General features: G+C 39.8%; 1 protein-coding gene and 1 non-coding gene across 3 annotated transcripts in view; one reads left to right on the forward strand and one right to left on the reverse strand.

Annotated features, from left to right (window-relative positions):
• LOC132516863 (microtubule-associated serine/threonine-protein kinase 4-like) overlaps positions 1 to 20,372 on the forward strand; it is a 160,681-nt gene that overhangs the window by 12,916 nt on the left and 127,393 nt on the right. The gene's annotated exons all lie outside the window — the stretch shown is intronic.
• On the reverse strand, positions 17,600 to 17,677 carry TRNAG-UCC (transfer RNA glycine (anticodon UCC)). The gene has a single exon. It is a non-coding gene; the product is annotated as a tRNA-Gly (tRNA).

The following is a 20,372-nucleotide window of genomic DNA, read 5'->3' on the forward strand; positions in this document are numbered from 1 at the left end:
GTTTTGTTTTGTTTTGTTTTTGACACGGTTTATGAAGATACAGTTTACATACATATGTATGTATCCTTGTATGTAAAGGATACGGTTTATGAAGATACAGTTTACATACATATGTATGTATCCTTGTATGTAAAGTATATTACATATCCTTTATAAGTGAGCAGTTCTGTGAATTTTGACAAATTATCACCACAATTAGGTTATAGAAAGTTTTAGAAACTTAAGAAACTTAGAAACCTTAGAAAGTTTTAGGTACCTTTTGGTTGTTTGATAATGCTAATAAAGGATTAGAATAAGATGTTTTGTTTTGCTCTCCCTTGTCCACCCCCTGCCTTTTAAAAATTAGCTCCATATTTTATTATGTTTTGCCTAGTTGTGCCCCAGTGTCCTTTTCCTATTCCAGGATGCCAGCCAGGATACGGTGTTACATTGTGTCATCCTTTTAAAAAATCATTTTGATGAGGAAGATGGTTAACACATAGTTTGATTCCATGGTTGGTAATGTCAAGTAGGTACCAGGAAAAGGCATCAGAATGAGATACTCGAAAGAGAAGCTTAAACTACCTAAATTGCGTGGTCCAGTCTTACTGTATAATAGCCCCTTTGATGCTACATAGGTGAAGAAGTTTTAAGAAACCAGATAAACAAATTCTACTAGCAGGAAATGGTTATAAATAATTTGGGGTTGTTTATTGGGGAAGGAAACAGAGCCATGAGGTGGAAGACTTGGAAGCCGTGTAATTTAAGACATTGACTATGGTTGTTGGAAAATATAGAGATCCAGAAGGAAGCATGGAGTTTTTCAGCACAAGTGAAGACAGACCAACACATGCATTTTACAAAAGATAAAGTCAAGATACTTCATTTGCTTTGTAAAATAAGTTATCATGTCTTTTCATGATTTTCATTATATTTTAATTTCAGTCGAATGTATATAGCTTTGAGAAGAAAATTTTAAACTTATGCCTAAGACAAAGAATGGAGAAAATATGAACAGCCGTAAAAAAAACCACCCCAAATTCTAGTGCTCAGATACAACCACTATGAAAAATATGGGGTTATCCTTCCACATGTTTTTTTCTGGGCGTATGTGTGCACACACATGTGCATGTACACACCACAAAACTCATATTTTATTGAACCTCCTGTTTGATGAGTTTTCTTTTTCCCTTAAAGAGGTTCTTTTAAACACCCACCTTTACAATGGTAAGATTTCCAGAAATTTTGAAAAATATTTGTAATGTACAAGAAGGTATGGGTAGGGGGTTGTTTGTAAAGTTGTGGGGAAGCATTCAGAATCATGCTGTGAAAGCTGCCCTGCTAATGCACAGCTTCACCTAACTGTGGGAGTGTCCACACCGGCTCACTGGTGTGCAGAGTGGGAGTGAGGCCATGGACACCTGTGATGTCACCTTGGATGGTCTCACATTTTAGGTTCTGTTTTTTTCCCCCTATATTCAGATCTCTTTTGAAATGTCCCCTTTAAAAATATTCCTGCTAACTCAGATTCCAATTAACATCTCCCCACAGGCTTAAATGTTAAACCTCAAGATCTAAACTTTATCCCTTATGTGTGTGAGCAGGCTTGCCAGATGGCAGGCCAATTAATATATTTTTGCAAGGTGTAGAAATATTTTTTCTCCATAGGGGAACAATGAATCCATCTGCTCCACATTTTCCTTTCCCCTCTGTCCTTTGGGGAAAATCATCATTTAATTTTCAGAACTAAATTGTGCAACTCTCTAAGTGACACTTTCTTTTTAAGGGAGGTGGTTTTAGAAAGGGAAACTTTTTCTTACTCAAAGGATGTAAAAACCCTATGTCATGGATTAAAATATCTGGACATCTAAGCTTCATCCAGCGTCCTTTGTTTTAAGTTGGACATTACAGAATCATATTTTAAGAAACTGATTCATAGAAGCCTTAACTTGGAAGAGGCTTCAGAAACATCTAGTCCACCCCCCTCATTGTAAGATGAGGAAGTTGATGCTTAGGTACCAAAGTTTCAAGCTAGTAAGCAACTTGGAACCTGGTCTCCAGGTTCCAAATTAGGACAACGGTGTTAAAAACAGAATCTTTCATTTCTCAAGGGGAATAAAAGGAGGGAGAACCTTGAATAAGGTTCAACCAGGAGAAGAAGCACACTCATATTTATTGCCTGTTTCCTCTTGATTTGACCTGGGTGCATCACCCCTATACTCAGTGGCAATTGATATCAACAGGTAATTAACTATTTAGACCTGTGTGTTGCCTCCAACTCAAAGTTCCTGAAGTACCAAGTACCGTGTCCTTTTTTTAAGCACTTATAATAAAGTGTGCTGTCTGGGCATGGAATGAATGAATTACTGAATATGTGAATATCAGTGAGGTTATTTTACAAAATCCTCTCAGGACGGTTTGGAATTCTAGGAGTGTGACTACCTTATAGCTTTGCCATAATCTGACACATTATAATACAGAATTTGCTTCCTTTTCCCTTATGGTTATGAAGGAGTTCAGTACTGAATATTCCAGAAGCTTCTCTTGGGAGGAATGTTTTACCTGTAACTCTGTTTACCAGCATTTTTGCTGTCATAGTCGGGCATAGATTGGTTAATGTTAAATGAAAGAAAGGATTTAGACTTGACTTTTTTTTCTCTTTCCTTCACATTGGCTGTTCTTCCTTATCTGTATTTATCCTAACAGACCCTGTTCCTATAGTAGAAAGAGTTCAGACTTTGGGGCAGGGAGACCTTGGGTGGAATTCTGACTCTGTGACAAACTAGACGTGTGATTTCGGCAGGTAAACTTACCTCTAATACTTGGTTTCCTCATCTTTAAGTAGGAAGAATTGCCAACAGATCTTTTTTTGTGCCTTAAATAAGATAAATTGTAAAACATTTAGATCGGGGATAGACAAGATACATTCTATAGGCCAAATCCAGCCTATCACTTGTTTTTATACATAAAGCTTTATTAGAACTCAGCCACCCCAGTTCAGTTAGATATTATCTATGGCTGCTGGTACTACAACAGTATAATCCAGTAGTTGTAACATGAGACTCTGGCCTGCAAAGCCAAAAACATGTACTGTACTATCTGGCCCTCTACAGAAAATCTTTGCCAAACCGGGGCCTAGGGCAATGCCTCGCAACTATAGGCACTCAATAAATGTTCGTTTCACCTTGTTCCCATGGATTATTTCAAGTGCAGTCTTTTCCTGTAGGTACTCTTTAAAGAAAGGCGGTTCTGGGGTGGCCTTCTCTAGGGATTCTTCTAAAGCCCCTGCCCACCTCTGGAGTATGGCCAAACCTTGAGCCATGACTCAGGCCAGAACATGCTGAGAGAGGCATCTCCATGGCTCCCACGCCCTGATGTGGATATAGCGTGCCTGGACTTGCATTGGGTGTCGTGCATGTTACAGGAAGAGAGTTTTCTCTAATCCAAGTGTAAATAAAGTCATTGCTCTTTAGATTGCAGCATGTCCAATTTCGTTTGAATTATTTCTCCCAATGAATTAGTAGGTGTGTCCAACCTCTACTTCTTCAAAAGTTTCCCAACACAGCCCCTCAAACCGTGGAATGGTTTTCATTTCTAAATACACTAAAAATCATAACACATTATAAATGCTGTCTTTAGCAAAGGACCTTCTTGATTCCTACAGCAGGAGTTTTCAGCAGCGACCCTGGGCTGTTTGAAAGAGAAAGTTCTCACAGGAGTGATAAAATTTGGGGCTTATTTTGTTTTGTGTTTTAAGCCAAATGAACTCAGGGTTCTTCCGCAGTTTTGATGAGGTACACCCTGGTGTGTGATAGAAGGCTAAGACGGGGAATAGACTGGCGGCATGTGCCCAGTGAGGACTTAGCAATCGATGGCTACACCCCACCTCCCACATGTGGTTGAGAGAAAGATTGAGGGCCTCTAAAAGCTCTTAAGGGCTGTTAGGCTTTCTTGTTATTTTTTATTTTAAAAAATGTATTGAGGGGCTTCCCTGGTGGCGCAGTGGTTGAGAGTCCGCCTGCCGATGCAGGGGACGCGGGTTCGTGCCCCGGTCTGGGAAGATCCCACATGCCGCTGAGCGGCTGGGCCCGTGAGCCATGGCCGCTGAGCCTGCATGTCCGGAGCCTGTGCTCCGCAACGGGAGAGGCCACAACAGTGAGAGGCCTGCGTATCAAAAAAAAAAAAAAAAAAAGTATTGAGGAAATTTTTTCAGAATAGTAAAGGGATTTTTAAAACATTTTAACATTCCCTGTGTCTTTAAAAATAACATTGGGAATAAATTTTAAAAGCATTATCTAAGATTTTGTAAAGTCCTCCTTGACTCTTTGCCTTCCTATCCCAGCACATTTTAGTGTTTCTAGTGCTTCTGTACAGGCCCGTTAGCATTTTTCCCAACATGTCATAATTCTGTGTATACTTCTCTGAATTCCCAGCTGATTGTGAATGCCTCGAAGAACAGACTTTGTTCCAGCCTAGCGCCTGGTACATAATAGGCACTTAATAAAGGGTTATTGAATGAAAGCACTCCACAGTGAGCATATCCGAGCATACAGCTTTTTCTGTCTTTTGGAGCTATTTCCTTAGGATAAATTCCCACAATAGAGATTTCTAGGCCAAAGAGACGTGAACATGTTTATGAATTTTGATACATAGTGCCAAGTAACTTTTATGTCTACTTGAGGTTCCTTCCAAGTTTGTGACTCTCATATCACATGGTACATTATTGCTAGGTTGGCGGTCTGGTGTTCCATATTTTCTCTAGCAAAAAAAAAAAAATGACAGGAGGGTATATCATCGCCAGATTCAGGTCTGGAATGAACATTGCATATGCTTTAGGATGAAAAGCTTCTAAAAGAATCAAAATTCCTTCTTTGGAACTTGGGAATTAGAGGGAGGCGGCAGCAGAGGCGAGGTATAGGGTAAAAGACACTGTTCTAGGAGCAAATAACTCCTGGAGTTTTATTACTGCTCTGAACTTTTACGGTGCTGTCATCAATATTTCAGGAAAGCAACTGGATAATTTTTTTTGTTTTCTCTCCTCAACACATTTAATGTTCAAATGTGAAACATTATTTATTGCAAACTGCTGTTAATGCACATTCCAAGGTCTACTTTTATCAAGGTTTGAAACTGTCTAATGTATTATGCATTTCCATCTTCAATTGATCTGATTTGTGTGTGAAATAAGATTGAGTCTCCATACTGTGACCTTGGGCGGCACTAGCTTTTTTTGAGTTTGGTAATTTCCCCTCCCTCAGCTAGTACTTGGCGGGCTCATCAATGACCACCGGTAAACAGCCGTATCTACGCTTTGGTACAAAGTATGCTATTGACGAACACCTGGAATCACCTAAATGCCACCTCATAGATGGCATACAAAGTTTGTGGGGACTAGGCTGAATAGAGCAAGGGCATCATTCAATTAGAAATGTCCTGTGTGGAGATTAGGGATTCTCGTGAATGCGAAGGTTCAACAGATATTCTAAAGGATTTATGAGTGTTCTGTGTTCCATATTTCATTGCGTATATATTTTCTTACAGCTCAGCTTCAATCCATGCTCAGAGCTGTGACTTCAGTCTCTGGAAAAAGAGTGAGATAAAAGTCTTAGAAAAACTTCTGTATGATAGATCTGGCTTTCAGCAAATATCCCTCATCTTTCCCAGCAAACTACAGTCTCTGGGCCTTGATCTAGTTAGACATTTGTAGGAGGATCTTTGAGAAGCCAACAGTTACATGGTGGCACGTGACCACACTTGGGTCATTTCAAGCTGCAGCTGTAAAGGACTCTACAAGCAATGAAGTTACGGGATCTTGTTTCTCGTCACATTTCTGCCACCAACAAGCTGTGTGATGTTAGCAAGATTTCCTGGGCCCTCTACTGCTTACCTGTTTTTAAAATCCTGGATTCCGTTGGCAGTATGGTGAAGCCTTTGAACCACTTTTCTGAATAATGTTTTTAAGTGCATAAAATAAAATGTACAGAATTATAAAGGAAGCCAGTTATATTGAAGTCATCATGAAAACATTAGAAATTGGGGATTTTTGTCATTCTTTACTAGCACATCAGATATCAAGATCTAGAGGTGGGTCTACTAACTACCATAATTTTGAAGTGGTAATGAGTATAAATGATTTTTTAATGTATCTGCAGCAACTGTACCATGATATGAAAACATATGTGATTTCTATTGACAACAAAATCAAAAGGAACGCTAATGCTGTGAATGTACACGAAGGAAATGATACATTTCAGTTTGTGGTTAGTGAAAAACCACAAAACAGTCCAAGTTTGTATACCCATTAAATTCTATTCATAGATCTCTTAGATGTCCGTGGATTCTGTGGAGGTCAGGAATAGCTAGATCCAGAAGCTCACTGCCATCCCTGGCAGCTTAGACTCTAGTAGTACAGAGAAAGGCTGACCCAGATGGCCTCTTGAGTTTATCAGAACACTGATTTGGGGCGCTGGCATAATTAAGGGGATGTTATGCCAGAAAAGTAACCTTTGATTCACCTAGTAATTACCTGATCAGTAAACAGTGAGAAATTCCCTGTGTTTCCTATGTTGCTTTTATTTAGCACGTAGCTAGGAAGCTCAGGAAACAATAACATGGGAGTGGTAGAAACAGTTGTCACCCTGGTCGTTTCCCTTTGGAGGGACCCAAAAACCAGGGCTTGTGGGAATGCGACTGTATCCCTGTTCTATGTGTATTAAGCTGTGTCCTTTACTTACATTAGAGGAACCTGTATCTTCCAGCATCTTGCCATCAGAGCATCGCCATCTCTTTGTCATAACCACACGTCTTCCCCTAATTAAGTAGGGCATGAACACACAGAAATCGTGTGCTGCGCCTACCTACTTACCAGACTGGAATTGTATTGCCCAGCTGGAAAGTAAGATCTTTGAAATAAAAAGAAGTTAAGGCATAGTAGTGATAAAACACTTCTCATTTACTTATCTTGAAGTTGTTTTCTTTCCTAGACTTTCTAAGTGTTTTAATCATGAAGGTCTAAGTATGTTCTACATAAGAGGAGTGGCAAGCAAAATTCATCCTGATTCTTTCAGAAAATGGAAGTCATTTCTTCTCATTACCTACCTACCCCCTTCAACTTTGCATTTTGGAGAGAAAATTATTTTTTTTGGGGGGGGGAAGAGAACTATAAATGCTTTTACATGTCACACCACTTGCCTAATTCAGCATCATTTCACAATATTGGTTGCAAATGGAAAGGGAGATTCTTTTTGGCTTTGCAGTTGCATTATAAATGCCTCTGCATTAATCTGGGTTCAAACTCTTAGGCTAATAGACCTAGGAGTGGAGCAAAGTGTTGTGATTTGATTTGTCCATTTACTTGTGTGAAAGGTAATTCATGTGACCATAAAAATGCTTTTTAAATGTGGACTCATTTTCAGGTTAAAAGATCCTCTACCAAATTAGATAGGAAGCTTGAAGCATAGGCAGTAAGAAATTTTCCTCCTTCAGGTGTTGCTGTGGATCAATATCTTTTATTGACTTCTAGGGTTTGCATGCAATTTTCTATCATGGTCGTTTATGCTAATCAGCAGGAAACAGAATAATTGTAAATCATAGCCCCTTAGGCACATTTTTCCCTCCTGTAATACTTGAGACCACAGAATTATGTTCAAAAGAGATGAGAAAAACAATCCATCATTTTTCAGTGACTCGCGGAGTTGACACAGATGTGGATGGTAAGGACTCCTTCCCTCCTTATCTTTGGACTTCACCTTATATTTTAATTCTGAATGCGAATGCAAATGAACTCCCTGTGAAAAGAAGTTGGGTTTAAATTAGCCAGTTACCTTTATTTGTGAAAATGCAAATAGATCATGTTAAATATGAAAAGTAGAATAACTATAATATATCCTATTTTAATGTTGGTACATAAGATTATTAAAAGTTATCTTCATCAGGAAGGCATGTTTACATAATTATTGTAAATTATCAGAGTTATTGCCCGAAGAAGTGTAAGGATATTTATCTACATATTTAATGATATAATTCAGATAATTAGTATAGAATACAGCAGTTTTTTACTTTAATGTTGTACTAAGATAGATGGTTTGACTACTGTTCACATTTATTTGTAGTACAGAACTCATTGAAATGTATAGTTATTAACAAAAACAAAGTAAAATATATCTTTCTTGACCAGTAGCTCATACATGTATGCTTTATTCTCATCAGAGTCCCAACTGTGCCATGGAAGCAAAGTTAACTCTAGCTGTATGCATATCCCTGTACACACCCACAGATGAATGCAGATGTGTTGTGTACATCACGGGGTCTGTATGGGCTAATGGTATAACTCCAAAAGGAAACCCTATTTAGTAATGGGCTCTTAGATATGGTGCCTGAATGCATAGTTGCCTCTACCCATAGACCTGCGTGAAAGATGAGGGAACCTCTTTCTATTTTTCTTTAGATCATTCCAAATAAAAACTTGACCTATCAGCGTGGAAAGTAGAAGCTCTACACTCCCTAAGAATGATAAGCCTTTTCTGCATGGGAGTTTTGGGGCCAAAGAAGGTTTATGGGTTGTCAGTGAATAGAGAGTTGGATGAAGGAGTTGTTTGACTCCCAGTTTGTTTTAAGCACTTCAGGTATGAAACATCCTTACTTCATGGAAGCCACCCCTTAGTGTCAGATCTATTGTCGTGGTGACTTCTGAGTTTAAGATGTGCTGAAAGCAGGGGAGGTTTCACTTGGGAGATGAGGCTTGGACTGTGGAGCTGGGTGCAGTCTGCTCTCCATCGTCTGCATCTCTTTGTTCATGAATTCAGTAAATAATAGCTGAGCACCTTCTTTATGTCAGGCATTGTGCTGGGGAGGCAATGGTGAAGGAGGCAGGTGTTTCCAGCCCTCTTGAAAGCTTGCAGTTTCATGGGGAATGCAGTGGGGTGGGTAGGGGGAGAGGAAGACACAAAGGATGAAGAAGAATTTACAACCCTGTGTGTGATTATATATCTGTGCTTACCCACTCTTAGCCATGTTGTGGTGGTGGGAATACAAAGAGTTTTGAGAGCATCTCAGGGACATGTAACAGAGAGTGGGCTTTCAGGAAAGTTAAGCAGTTTGGTTAGTTAGTGAAAGATGGAAGAGAATATTCCATGCAAAGAGACACATACCTGTACAAAGAGACCTTGGAGCGAGAGTTGAAAAATTTGATGAGAGTGATAATTAGAAGCCTGGAATTTACCCTGTGAGCAAGAGGAACCAACCACTGAAGGGTTTTACACAGAGCAGTGATAAGATCACCTTTGCCCATTGGGAAGATTTCTGGCAGTGGAGGATGAGTTGGAATTGGACAAGGAGGTGGCTGGGAGTTCAGTTAGAGCATGCTTCAGCAAGCTTCCAGGTCAGAGATGGTGATGATACCATGACCAGGTTGGGGGCTGTGAGGGTGAAGGGAGATGAAACCCACAGGACCAGATAACCAGTTGAGTGATTAGAGTGAGGAAGGCCAAAGGGTTTGTGCCTTTATTTCTGCTTTAGGCTGTTGGGTAATGGTACCAATCCCTGAAATTGGAGACACAGGAAGCAGGGCAGGTTGGGTAATGATGATCATTTCAGTTGGGGACTCACTGAATTGGAGCTTCTGTAGACAGCCACGTGGAGATGTGCAGCTGACTGTTGGATACAAGAGTCTGGAACTAGGAAGGAGTTCCAGGTTGGGGATTGAGAGTCATCCACAGAAAGATTAATGGCAAGCGCCAAAGTTACTTAGTGTTGAGTATTTCTCTTCCGGGAGTCTCAAGTATTTAGAGCTGCCTAGACCCAGGGACTGAATCTAATCTTTTGGGCCCTGTCTTTTCCCAAGCAAAATGGAGATGATTCGTAGATGGTTTAGGTAGTGTTTTCTATGCAGGACAAGCCACAGAACCATGTATTTATCTTTTCCATAGACATGTGTGTTTTCCTTTACTTTGGAATAGTGTTTGAGATCTAAGTTTCTTTGGTCATAGGAGAAGCCATAACTACTGAAGTTTCATGGTAATTCTGGAATTTTCCTTATAGTTAAAAGTATAGGGGACTTCTCTGGTGGCACAGTGGTTAAGAATCCACCTGCCAATGCAGGGGACATGGGTTCAAGCCCTGGTCCAGGAAGATCCCATATGCTGCAGAGCAACTAAGACCGTGAGCCACAACTACTGAGCCCACGTGCCACAACTACTGCATCCCGCATACCTAGAGCCCGTGTTCTGCACCAAAGAGAAGCCACTGTAATGAGAAGCCCGTGCACCTCAACAAAGAGTAGCCCCCACCCGCCGCAACCAGAGGAAGCCCGCATGCAGCAATGAAGACCCAACGCAGCCAAAAATAAATAAATAAATTTATTTATTTTTAAAAAAGTATATTGGGGACCATCTATGTTGTCACAGAGGGCAAGATTTCATTCTTTTTTATGGTGCATATATATATATGTAATCACATCTTCTTTATTATCTATTGATGGGCACTGAGGTTGGGTCGCTTCCATATTTTTTATTTTCATTGAAGTATAGTTGATTTACAATGTTAGTTTCAGGTGTGCAGCACACTGATTCAGATATATATATCCTTTTTTAGATTGTTTTCTTAAAGGTATAGTTCCCTGTGCTGTATACAGTCCATATCTTGACTATTGTAAATAATGCTGCAATGAGCATAGAAATGCTATATTTTTTCGAATTAGTGTTTTTATTTTCTTTGGATAAATAGCCAGGAGTGGAATTGCTGGATCATATGATAGTTCTTTTAAAAATTTTTGAAGAATCTCCATACTGTTCTCCATAGTGGTTGCACCAATTTACATCCTACCAACAGTGCACAAGGGTTCCCTTTTCTCCACATCCTCTCCAACTCTTATTTGTTGTCTTTTTGATGATGGCCATTCTGACAGGTGTAAGGGGGTATCTCACTGTGGTTTTGATTTGCATTTCCCTCATGGTTAGTGACGGTGAGCATCTTTTCATTTGCCTGTTGACCATCTGTATGTCTTCCTTGGAAAAATATCTATTCAGATCCTCTGTCCATTTTTCAATCAAGCTGTTTGTTTTTTTGATGTTCAGTTCTTTCTGTATTTTGGGTATAAACTCCTTATCGGATATATCATTTGCAAATATCTTCTCCCATTCAGTAGGTGGCCTTTTTGTTTTTTTGATAGTTTCCTATGCTAAGAAAGACAAATACTGTATGATTTCACTTATGTGTTGAATCTAAAAAACAAAAGAAATGAACAAAAAAGAAACAGTTATAGATAGCAGAGAACAAACAAGTGGTTGCCAGAGGGGAGGGGACTGGGAAGAGGAAAGAAATAGGTGAGGGAGATTAAGAGGTACAAACTTCCAGTTGCAAAATAAATGAGTCACGGGTATAAAATACCCAGTGTGGGAAATATCAGTAACAATGTGAGCTCTTTGTATGTTGACACATTGTAAGTAGACTTATCATGGTGATCAGTTTTAAATGTATAGAAATATCGAATCACTATGTTGTGTAACAGGAACTAACATAGGTAATTATACTTCAAAAACAAACAGACAAACTCAGAAAAAGAGATGAGATTTGTGGTTGCCAGAGGTGGGGAGTAGGGGAAGGGTGAATTGGATGAAGGTAGTCCAAGTGTACTGTACGTAATTCCTGTTATAAGGTAAATAAGTACTAAGGACATAATGTACAACATGATACATGTAATGAACACTGCTGTATGTTATATATGAAAGATATTAAGAGAGTAAAGCCTAAGAGTTCTCTTCACAAGAAAAAAATTTTTTTTATTTCTTTAATTTTGTATCTATGTGAGATGATGGATGTTCACATGTTCACTTAGCTTATTATGATAATCACTTGATGATGTGTGTAAGTCAAATCTTTATGCTGTACACATTAAGCTTACACAGTGCTGTGTGTCAGTTATATCCAATAAAACCGGAAGAAAAAAAGTATTTTGAGGAACCTCACCATCCTGTGTATTGTGTCTCTAAGACAAAAGAAATAAGGATGGAAAGAGACAATAGTAGTTGAGTAGAAAATTGAAGTTGCAAAATTCTGTGGCATAATGATAGTGTTTTTTGATTGTTCGGTTTTGCTTTGCTTTTTTGTTCTTGACAGAAACAAAAAGCATTTTCCATTTAAAAGTGCTCTGTTGGCAGTATGATTTCTAGGTCCCCATAGAGGAAGAATGAGGTGGACAGAATGGTGGAAGTTTTAGAAGAAAAGCATGTTTCCTCAGGGGAAAAGGGTAGGAGTAAGAAAAGTATGTTTGTTCTTTTTTCAATGTAAGTTCCTGGTAGATGGAGACCATCAGTCTCCATGGTACTTGTATCCCATCCTGGTGTCCTCTGCACGGGCAGAGAAGCTGTCAGCTTTCTGGCTGGCCCAGCAGAAAGCACTGGGCATTTCCTGGAAGAGATGGCAGACGAGGGTCATCTCTTGTCACCTCTTTAACCTGATTTATTGCTTTTGAATTTTTTAATAAGGACATATTTTAAGGTCTGTCTGGGGACCGAGAGCTCTGATCATTCATGCAGTGAACTTTGAATAAGTTGGTAAGATTGGCTGGGCCCTATTATCATAATGGATGGTGACTATTTGACATTTATAATGGTATGCTCCATTTGCACTAAAATAAATGAATTTGTATTTAAAAATAATTGGCCAGTGTGGGTTCCTATCAAACCTAAAATAGAGGCTTTTTGCATTCAAAGTTAAACACTGAAAAACTGCATGCAGACTTAGTGAAGATTTACTGAATATGTTAACTGGTGGAATCCCATTAAACCTGATTGAACCTATCTGTAGCTGGAGAAAGCACAGGAATCACCTTACTCTCCTGTGCTTACAGTCTAAGTTGTTAGATTTTCTGAATACATGAGGATTTTTATTAAGTGCATATTATTTGTCAGGCCTATTGACCTTCCTGCCTACTAACCTGTTCCTAGGTCAGGACGGCAGTTCTCCCTGCCGAGGCAGTATTAATTCCAACTTCTTTTGTTAGAGTACTGATTTGTGCAGCTCTTCCAGTTGGAGAATTAGATCACTGGTATCCTTTGCTGCCCCATGATACATGTGGAAATGAGTCAGTGGAAAATTCACTTACTCATTGTGACCTACTTCTGTCGCTTTCATTGAAAGTGTGCTTATTTGTCAAAAGCGATCTGTCCCCCTTCCAGAAACTCTTGCTCCATTGCCACTTTAACCCCTTAGCCTATAGGTTCTTTTATAATATTTACAGTTACCTAAATCTGTCAATTATTCTGTTGTACATGAGGTTCATTTTCGATTCAGCCCTGGAGGCCAGGGATGGAATCTGACTTTGTATAGCTCTCAGTACATCCTGACCCACGATCTCTGCTTTCTAATGAAGATTCTTGGCTTTTGAGGAGAAACTGTAAAATGGTAACTTTTACTAATTTAAGAAAGGAAGGTGTGTTACGCCAGGGTTTGCTGTGATCAAACTCCTCACTCTTCCATTTTCAGCAAAACTTTCCTGTTCTCATTTTTATTAGCTTATTCTTAGAGATTATTCATTTATCCAACAAGGTTTAAAATCAAGTGTACCCTTCTGCCAGGTGTTGTACTAGGGTCACAAAAAGAATAAGATGCTTGCTCCAGGGAGCTTACAATCCCTAGTAGAAGAGCTACATGGAGTCATTTTAGAGTAACCCAGTTTAAACATCATTTTAACTGTGGGGTAGTGTAGAACATTCCACACCAACACCAAAATTAGGATTGCTTCTTACCTGACTTTGTTTCTTTCAGCTTTAGTCTTGTCGTTCCCATCCAGAGGGTTTACTCACTCCACACTCGTATATGTCAGTATGTGAAATGGGTATTTACCATAGAGCATCATGCAGATGGTGAGAGAATTTATTGCGAATAATACAATTCTAAACTGCAGAAAAAAAAATAATGTAGTATATATTTTATTAAGCACAGATACAGAAACACACATGTGTAGCAACGACAAACACCATGTAGTAGCTCAGATTTATTGCTGTTTTTTTGTTTTGTTTTGTTTTTGAGGTGTGTGGGCCTCTCACTGCTGTGGCCTCTCCCTTTGCGGAGCACAGACTCCGGACGCGCAGGCTCAGCGGCCATGGCTCACGGGCCCAGCCGCTCTGCGGCATGTGGGATCCTCCCGGACCGGGGCACGAACCCGTGTCCCCTGCATCGGCAGGCAGACTCTCAACCACTGCGCCACGAGGGAAGCCCCTATTGCTGTTTTTTTATGTCTAGTATTGCACAGACCTCAAAGTATTAGAAGTGATAGACCATATTTACAATTTAAACAAGATAAATTTCAATTCAGCATTATTTAAGATTATCATTGTATGTCTTAAAATAATACCTAAATATTCTTTGCCCTGGTCTAACCATATTTACAGATTCTCAGATTAGGAATGAACAGTCTTAAAGTTAATGTATAGAGGAAGTAAACGGAAACCAGCATTTGATGAGTAGAATTGTATTTTTGAAATCTATCTCATTCTTGGCAGTTAATTAGTTTTTACTGTGAACTCACCCTTAAAAAAAGAAACTCATGCTGACTTGATAGCACTTTTTAAAAAGTGGCAGCTATTAACATTAAAATAACAAAGTGGAACTTTTTCTCTGCTAACTGTTGGAGTTGTGAGCATTACTTTATTTGGGTCTTAATTTCTTTGTGCTTTTTCAGATTGTTGCAGATACCTCTCCTTTTTGGGGAGAACACATAGAGAAAAAACTCAGGATCAGACTGAGCTAGTTTGCTGTGATACATTGCAACACAGACGTGGTGTTATATTCTAGAAAATACTCTGTGCTTTTCCACCAAGAAACAGAAGCTTCTGGTCAAAGTCATAAGTGAAGCAACCAATTCTAAAATAAATGAGCGTTGTTTAAGCCAAGTTGTCAGGCCGCAGCAAAGATGCGTGGCGCCCTGTGAATTTTGTCATGTTAGAATGATCTAGATTTTACTATATGATGAACTGATTAACTTTGACTCTACTGTGGGAAGGCAGTACGCCTGCTTTTGTTTTTCCTTACAGTTGTCACCTTTATCTTTGCTTTTGCAGCCATTTTCTGTGATAAGCAAAATAAGTTTGTTTCAAAGGAAAGTATCAGTTTATTGTCAAATAATATGACATTGTGAATCCTCATCTACATATATATTCATCTGGAGATGCATATAAACAGTGAAGTCTAAGAAGAGGTTTTTACACTATATTGCCATTCGTTATAGGTGTACCCTGTTTATTTGGTTCTCAATCGAAGAGGCCCTTCACGGTAGTTTACTCTTCACACCAGACCGCATTTCCAACCAGAGATGAGAGCATAAGCCTCAGTTGGCCAGTGACTTAAGTATACAGTGCCTTATCTGGCTTCCTGTAATCTCTCATTTAAAACCACTTACCTAAAAGGCTTATATCTTTTGTTGTGGTGTCATCGGAAGCCACACCTGAGAATTTAGAATTGTTCCTTTGAGCTTATTCAGATGTTTTCTGCTAAGCTGCTTTATGTAAGATGTTGAAAGGCAACATATCCTTTCTGGGCCCTGAACTCCTCACCTGACTGAGATGCTCCCTGTCACCGCAGAAGTATGGCGTTTCTGCAACCTTTGGAGAAGGCTCAGGAGGGGAGTGGATGGAGTCCATGCCCAGTGATACTTGCGGGCATTTGGGTGGAGCTGGAGGGTTGCGTAACAGTGATGGCAAAACCACAGGTCCCTCTGTTCTCCCCGTGGTGCTGGATTCCAAATTTACATTTTTTCCCTCATCGGTTCTGTGGCCATGAGTTCTGTAGTGAGAACTAGGTGACCTTCCTAAAATCTCAGGCTGTGTAATAACAGGTGATTCGTTCCATATCGCTAACCCCAATACTGGGAGCTTTATGCCTTCTTAACATGTGACAGTATGATTCTAGTTAGTTTTGCATTGCACCTTCAACTTGGCAGATTTTCTGCAAATTGAATGTGGGACACTTAATATTCCAATGCAATATGGTAACCACCATCGGAATACAAATTCAGTAATTAAAGCTCTAAGAGGAGTGACTATGTTTAACGATAAATGCTGGGAAAAGACGATGTCTATAGAGTTCTTTGTTGTTTTAGAGTAGCTGATTATGTCTACCACTACAGAACTTGTGTGCTCTGTGTGGATATTCTAAAAGGATAATCTTCATTTATGAGTGTGTTCCTCTAACTCCAGGGGTTGAATTTATAAACAAAAGAAAGGTTCCTCTGAAGGACTGCTAGTTTAGAGGGAACCATTGAGATGACCTGCATTCACTTTCAAACCTCTGCAACTCTAGGATTATACGTAGGGCTTTTATTGGCATTTTAAGTTAAGGAGACCTTACTCCTTTGGGCTTTGCTATTTGTCGAGCTGACCAAGGCTGCCAGAGTCTAGCTGTGTCTTCCCCACATCATTAATAACTATTAGAATTGGGCCTGGCCCGGCTTTGATTAGCACCTCTGTGACTACAACCAGCAGCCACTGGATTGTAATTAAAGGGGCACAAACAATTCCTGTCATTAGCAAACTGTATGGTCAGCATTCCATGCTTTGTGTCTGTTTTCATGTTTTAAATCAGGTTCTGAAGAGGGCTGAGCTTTTGCTAAAATAATAAAATGGCATTTATTGATGGTTTCCTGAGAGAGACGGTTAGCTGATACTTTGGGTTGCTGTGGCTTAGGACTGGCTGCTACATCCCAGCCAAAGGGGGTCTGGTGCATTGTTTTTTCTATTATAACTGTTTTTTGTTTTTAATCACTTTATTGAGGTAGAGTTGACATACAATAGGCTGTACATATTCGATGTATACAACTTGGTGAGTTTGGAGCTAAGTATACACGGATGAAACCATCACCACAGTCAATGCCACCACATTGCTTGATGTGGCCTTTCTGATATGGTCAGGTGACGTGGAAACCAGCAATGGCTTCCTACTCATCTGCGTTACTTCTAGTAGAAGCCCACGTGAAATGAGGAGGCCTGTTCTGAGCTGGGATGTGGGTACTCGGGTTGCCTATACTGTAGTGGGTAAGAACATCTCTAACTGGCACTGGCAAAGCAAGCATGGTTCCTGTTCTTAACTCTATCACCATGTACTTCTTGGAGCCCTGCCTTGGAAAGGAATGGACACAGGTCCTAGCCATTCACACCTGTGAATGTGCCTTCACCCATTCCCACCTGGTCTCAGGGAAACTCACCCCTGTCTCCTAGGTTCAGGCAGCTCCTTTCTGCCCATTTCCTGTAGGAGCATCACTCACAGCCTCTGTGTTCTTAGCGGGAAGGGCCTGGGTGAGACTTACCTTCTGGCTCTTCCTAATTTCTGCTTCCATTCCTGAAACCAAAACCTGTTAAAGACCTTCTGAGGCCCAGGAGCCCAGACTCTGAACACAAAGACTTCTTGGAATGAGGGAAGGAAACATACCTTTCATTCTCCTCTAGTAGAAAGAATACTGCACATTAATATCTCAGTAAATTATCCTGTCATGTGGTACTTTGTCATCACTCTCTACCTCTCTCCATTCCTCCTGGGAATCGTGGTGAGCAGTGTTTTTATATTTTATTTTATTTTACTTTATTTCATTTTACTTACTTACCATGCTGCACAGCTTGTGGGATCTTAGTTCCCTGACCAGGGATCGAACCTGGGCCGGGACCCCTGCAGTGGAAGTGCAGCATCCTAACCACTGGACCGTCAGGAAATTCCCAGCAGTATTTTTGTTTTTATTTAATTTAATTAATTAATTTATTTAATTTTATTTATTTATTTATTTTTGGCTGCCAATGGGTCTTCGTTGCTGTGCGCGGGCTTTCTCTAGTTGCTGCGAGCAGGGGCTACTCTTTGTTGCGGTGCTCAGGCTTCTCATTGTGGTGGCTTCTCTTGTTGTGGAGCACGGACTCTAGACGCGTGGGCTTCATTAGTTGCAGCACGCGGGCTCAGTAGTTGTGGCTCACGGGCTCTAGAGCGCGGGCTCAGTAGTTGTGGTGCATGGACTTATTTGCTCTGCAGCATGTGGGATCTTTCCGGACCAGGGCTCGAACCCGTGTCCCCTGCATTGGCAGGCGGATTCTTAACCACTGTGCCACCAGGGAAGCCCCCCAGCAGTATTTTTAGAAGGCTTCTGTTTTTCTTTATAACACACACACCTTATTCCAGATTAAGAGGTTGCAGGATTCATAGTTAATTTTTTTGTAAACTAAAGCACAAGCATACACACATTTTCCCATATTCCTGCCACTGAGAAGTAATCATTGTTATTGTTTATGTACATTTCCTTCCAGTCCAGTTTCTTTGCATTCTATGTATTTTCAAGCATGTTTGATATCAAGCTTTGGACTCTACGCTTTTCACCATTGTAAGTAAGCATTTTGGGGAAAATATCCCATCTTGTGATTGTAGCGTAGCTTATGTAACTACTTCATTCAGGGTTTTTAGGAGAGCAAGACTGATCATTTATTTGTTCTACATCATCCTTTGTTCTCTGCCGTCTCAGATAAGGGTAAAAAAAAAGGGATGTGTGTACGGGGTGGGGGAGGGGTGGCGGTCCATTGGCTTGATTAGAAACAAAAAAGCTTCCACTGAGAGGAGGCAGTTAATTTTAGGTTGTGGTTAGTGATCTTAAGACAAGACAGAAGTGGATGGGCGAGCGGAGAGCCTTTGTTGCAGGTTCAAGCTCTGCGGTTCTCAGGCAAAAAGACAGTTTTCTGTCAGCCTCAGTCCTTGGGCCTCTTTGGGCCACCTTTTCTTCCCTCAGTTCTGGACTTTTTGTCATTCGATGTCAGGCTAGTGTGACCCAGGCAGAAGTAGGTCCTTATTGTGGGATAGATCTTTTAAAATACATATTTCATTGAGTACATAAAAGGCATTTGGAGGACAGAATGACCCAAAAATGAACTGTCCTAAGAAAAGCGGCCAACCCTATTTCTATTCCTGAGTCTTATCAATTTTTAAAAAACATTTTTAAAAGAGTAGGGAAGTAGTTCTCTTCATCTCCATACAAATTGATTAACTCTTTCACGTAGTTGAGTTAGAGGTTAATCTTGTTGAGGTAAAAATCATGTTACAGGAAGAGGGGAAAAAACGAATCAAAGTTCTGATTCTTCCTTCTTTCTGAAAGGAAGTTTTAACAGTTGAAAAATGACTAATCTCTGAAGCAAGGCTGTGATGATGAGGGCCAGGAAGATTTGGGAGATAGAGTTATTTATAATATACCATTAATTCTTCCTAACTTTGGGGCCAGACTCATTACCAGTATTTTTTTTTTCCATCTAGGACACAAATATTAATTATTGGTTCTGCTGGTATTTACTATAATAAAATAATCTAAATTTTTTTAATAAATGAATTATATGTTTTAGTTTAACAATGTATTATGGACACATTACATAATCTTCCTGGGACCTCCCCTACCCAGTTATTTCCTATTTCCTATTTCTCAAGGATAAAAATATTCCCACATTAATAATCTTTACTCTCTATAGTACTTACTTGAGAAAAATGCCTTCAGCTGCCTAAGATAGGAACAATTTGCCTACCTGGATATTGAAAGCTTTGACAGTTGCATTTCTGATTTAGGGGATTATATGTTTATTTCATTTTGGTCTTCACTCCTTTTTATTTTTTTAAACATGACTGCCTAGTTTCTGTCAAACCTCGGGTAGGCCTTTTTTTCCCCCTCTCAAATATACAGTGTCACCTAACTAAACAATGGAGCTATGTAAAAACTTAGGGAAATGTCTCCCTCCCCAGATTTCCTGATTGCAAACTCATAAGCACATCTTCTTTGGGGTCCTGGTAACTGTCCTCCCTCTGCCTGGGGCAGAGACACTCTTTAAAAACTGCTGGGGGGTTTTGGTGGGGTAGTCAAGCTGCACAACAGAAAAACAAGTTGAGTTAAAACAAGAAAACCAAGTTCATGATGGTATTGTTGGAGGAGGGGAAGGAGGTGACTTTGTCTCGTGAAATGGTTGATCACCAGCTACTAGTCCCCAGTTTGTAGAAAGATGATGCGACCTATTGCTTACCACTCATCGGCTGTCTTATACATTATTTTAGAATATTTATGCTTTCAGATGCAAAATGCGTAACTAAAATGTTTGTGTGATTTTTTTTAAGTAAAATGAAATACAATTTTCGTCATTTGAAGAACATAGCATCACAGTTTTGATGTACTGTCCTTGAGGCAGATTGGCTAATAGCACAAAGTGTTTTTGCTTTTTACCATATAACTGTGTGAGTTCAGAAACTTTGTGGCCTCCTGTACTGAATAGTCAGTGTAGCTAATATCCGAAGACCCAGGCAGAAAACACTCTTCGTTATATAAGCAGACCCTACAATTTTATGATTATACTGTGAATGAAAATATGATGTGAGCGCAAAGCCAAAGGAATGACTCA

This window comes from Lagenorhynchus albirostris, chromosome 3 (assembly GCF_949774975.1).
Source record: "Lagenorhynchus albirostris chromosome 3, mLagAlb1.1, whole genome shotgun sequence".
Classification (NCBI taxonomy): Eukaryota; Metazoa; Chordata; class Mammalia; order Artiodactyla; family Delphinidae; genus Lagenorhynchus; species Lagenorhynchus albirostris.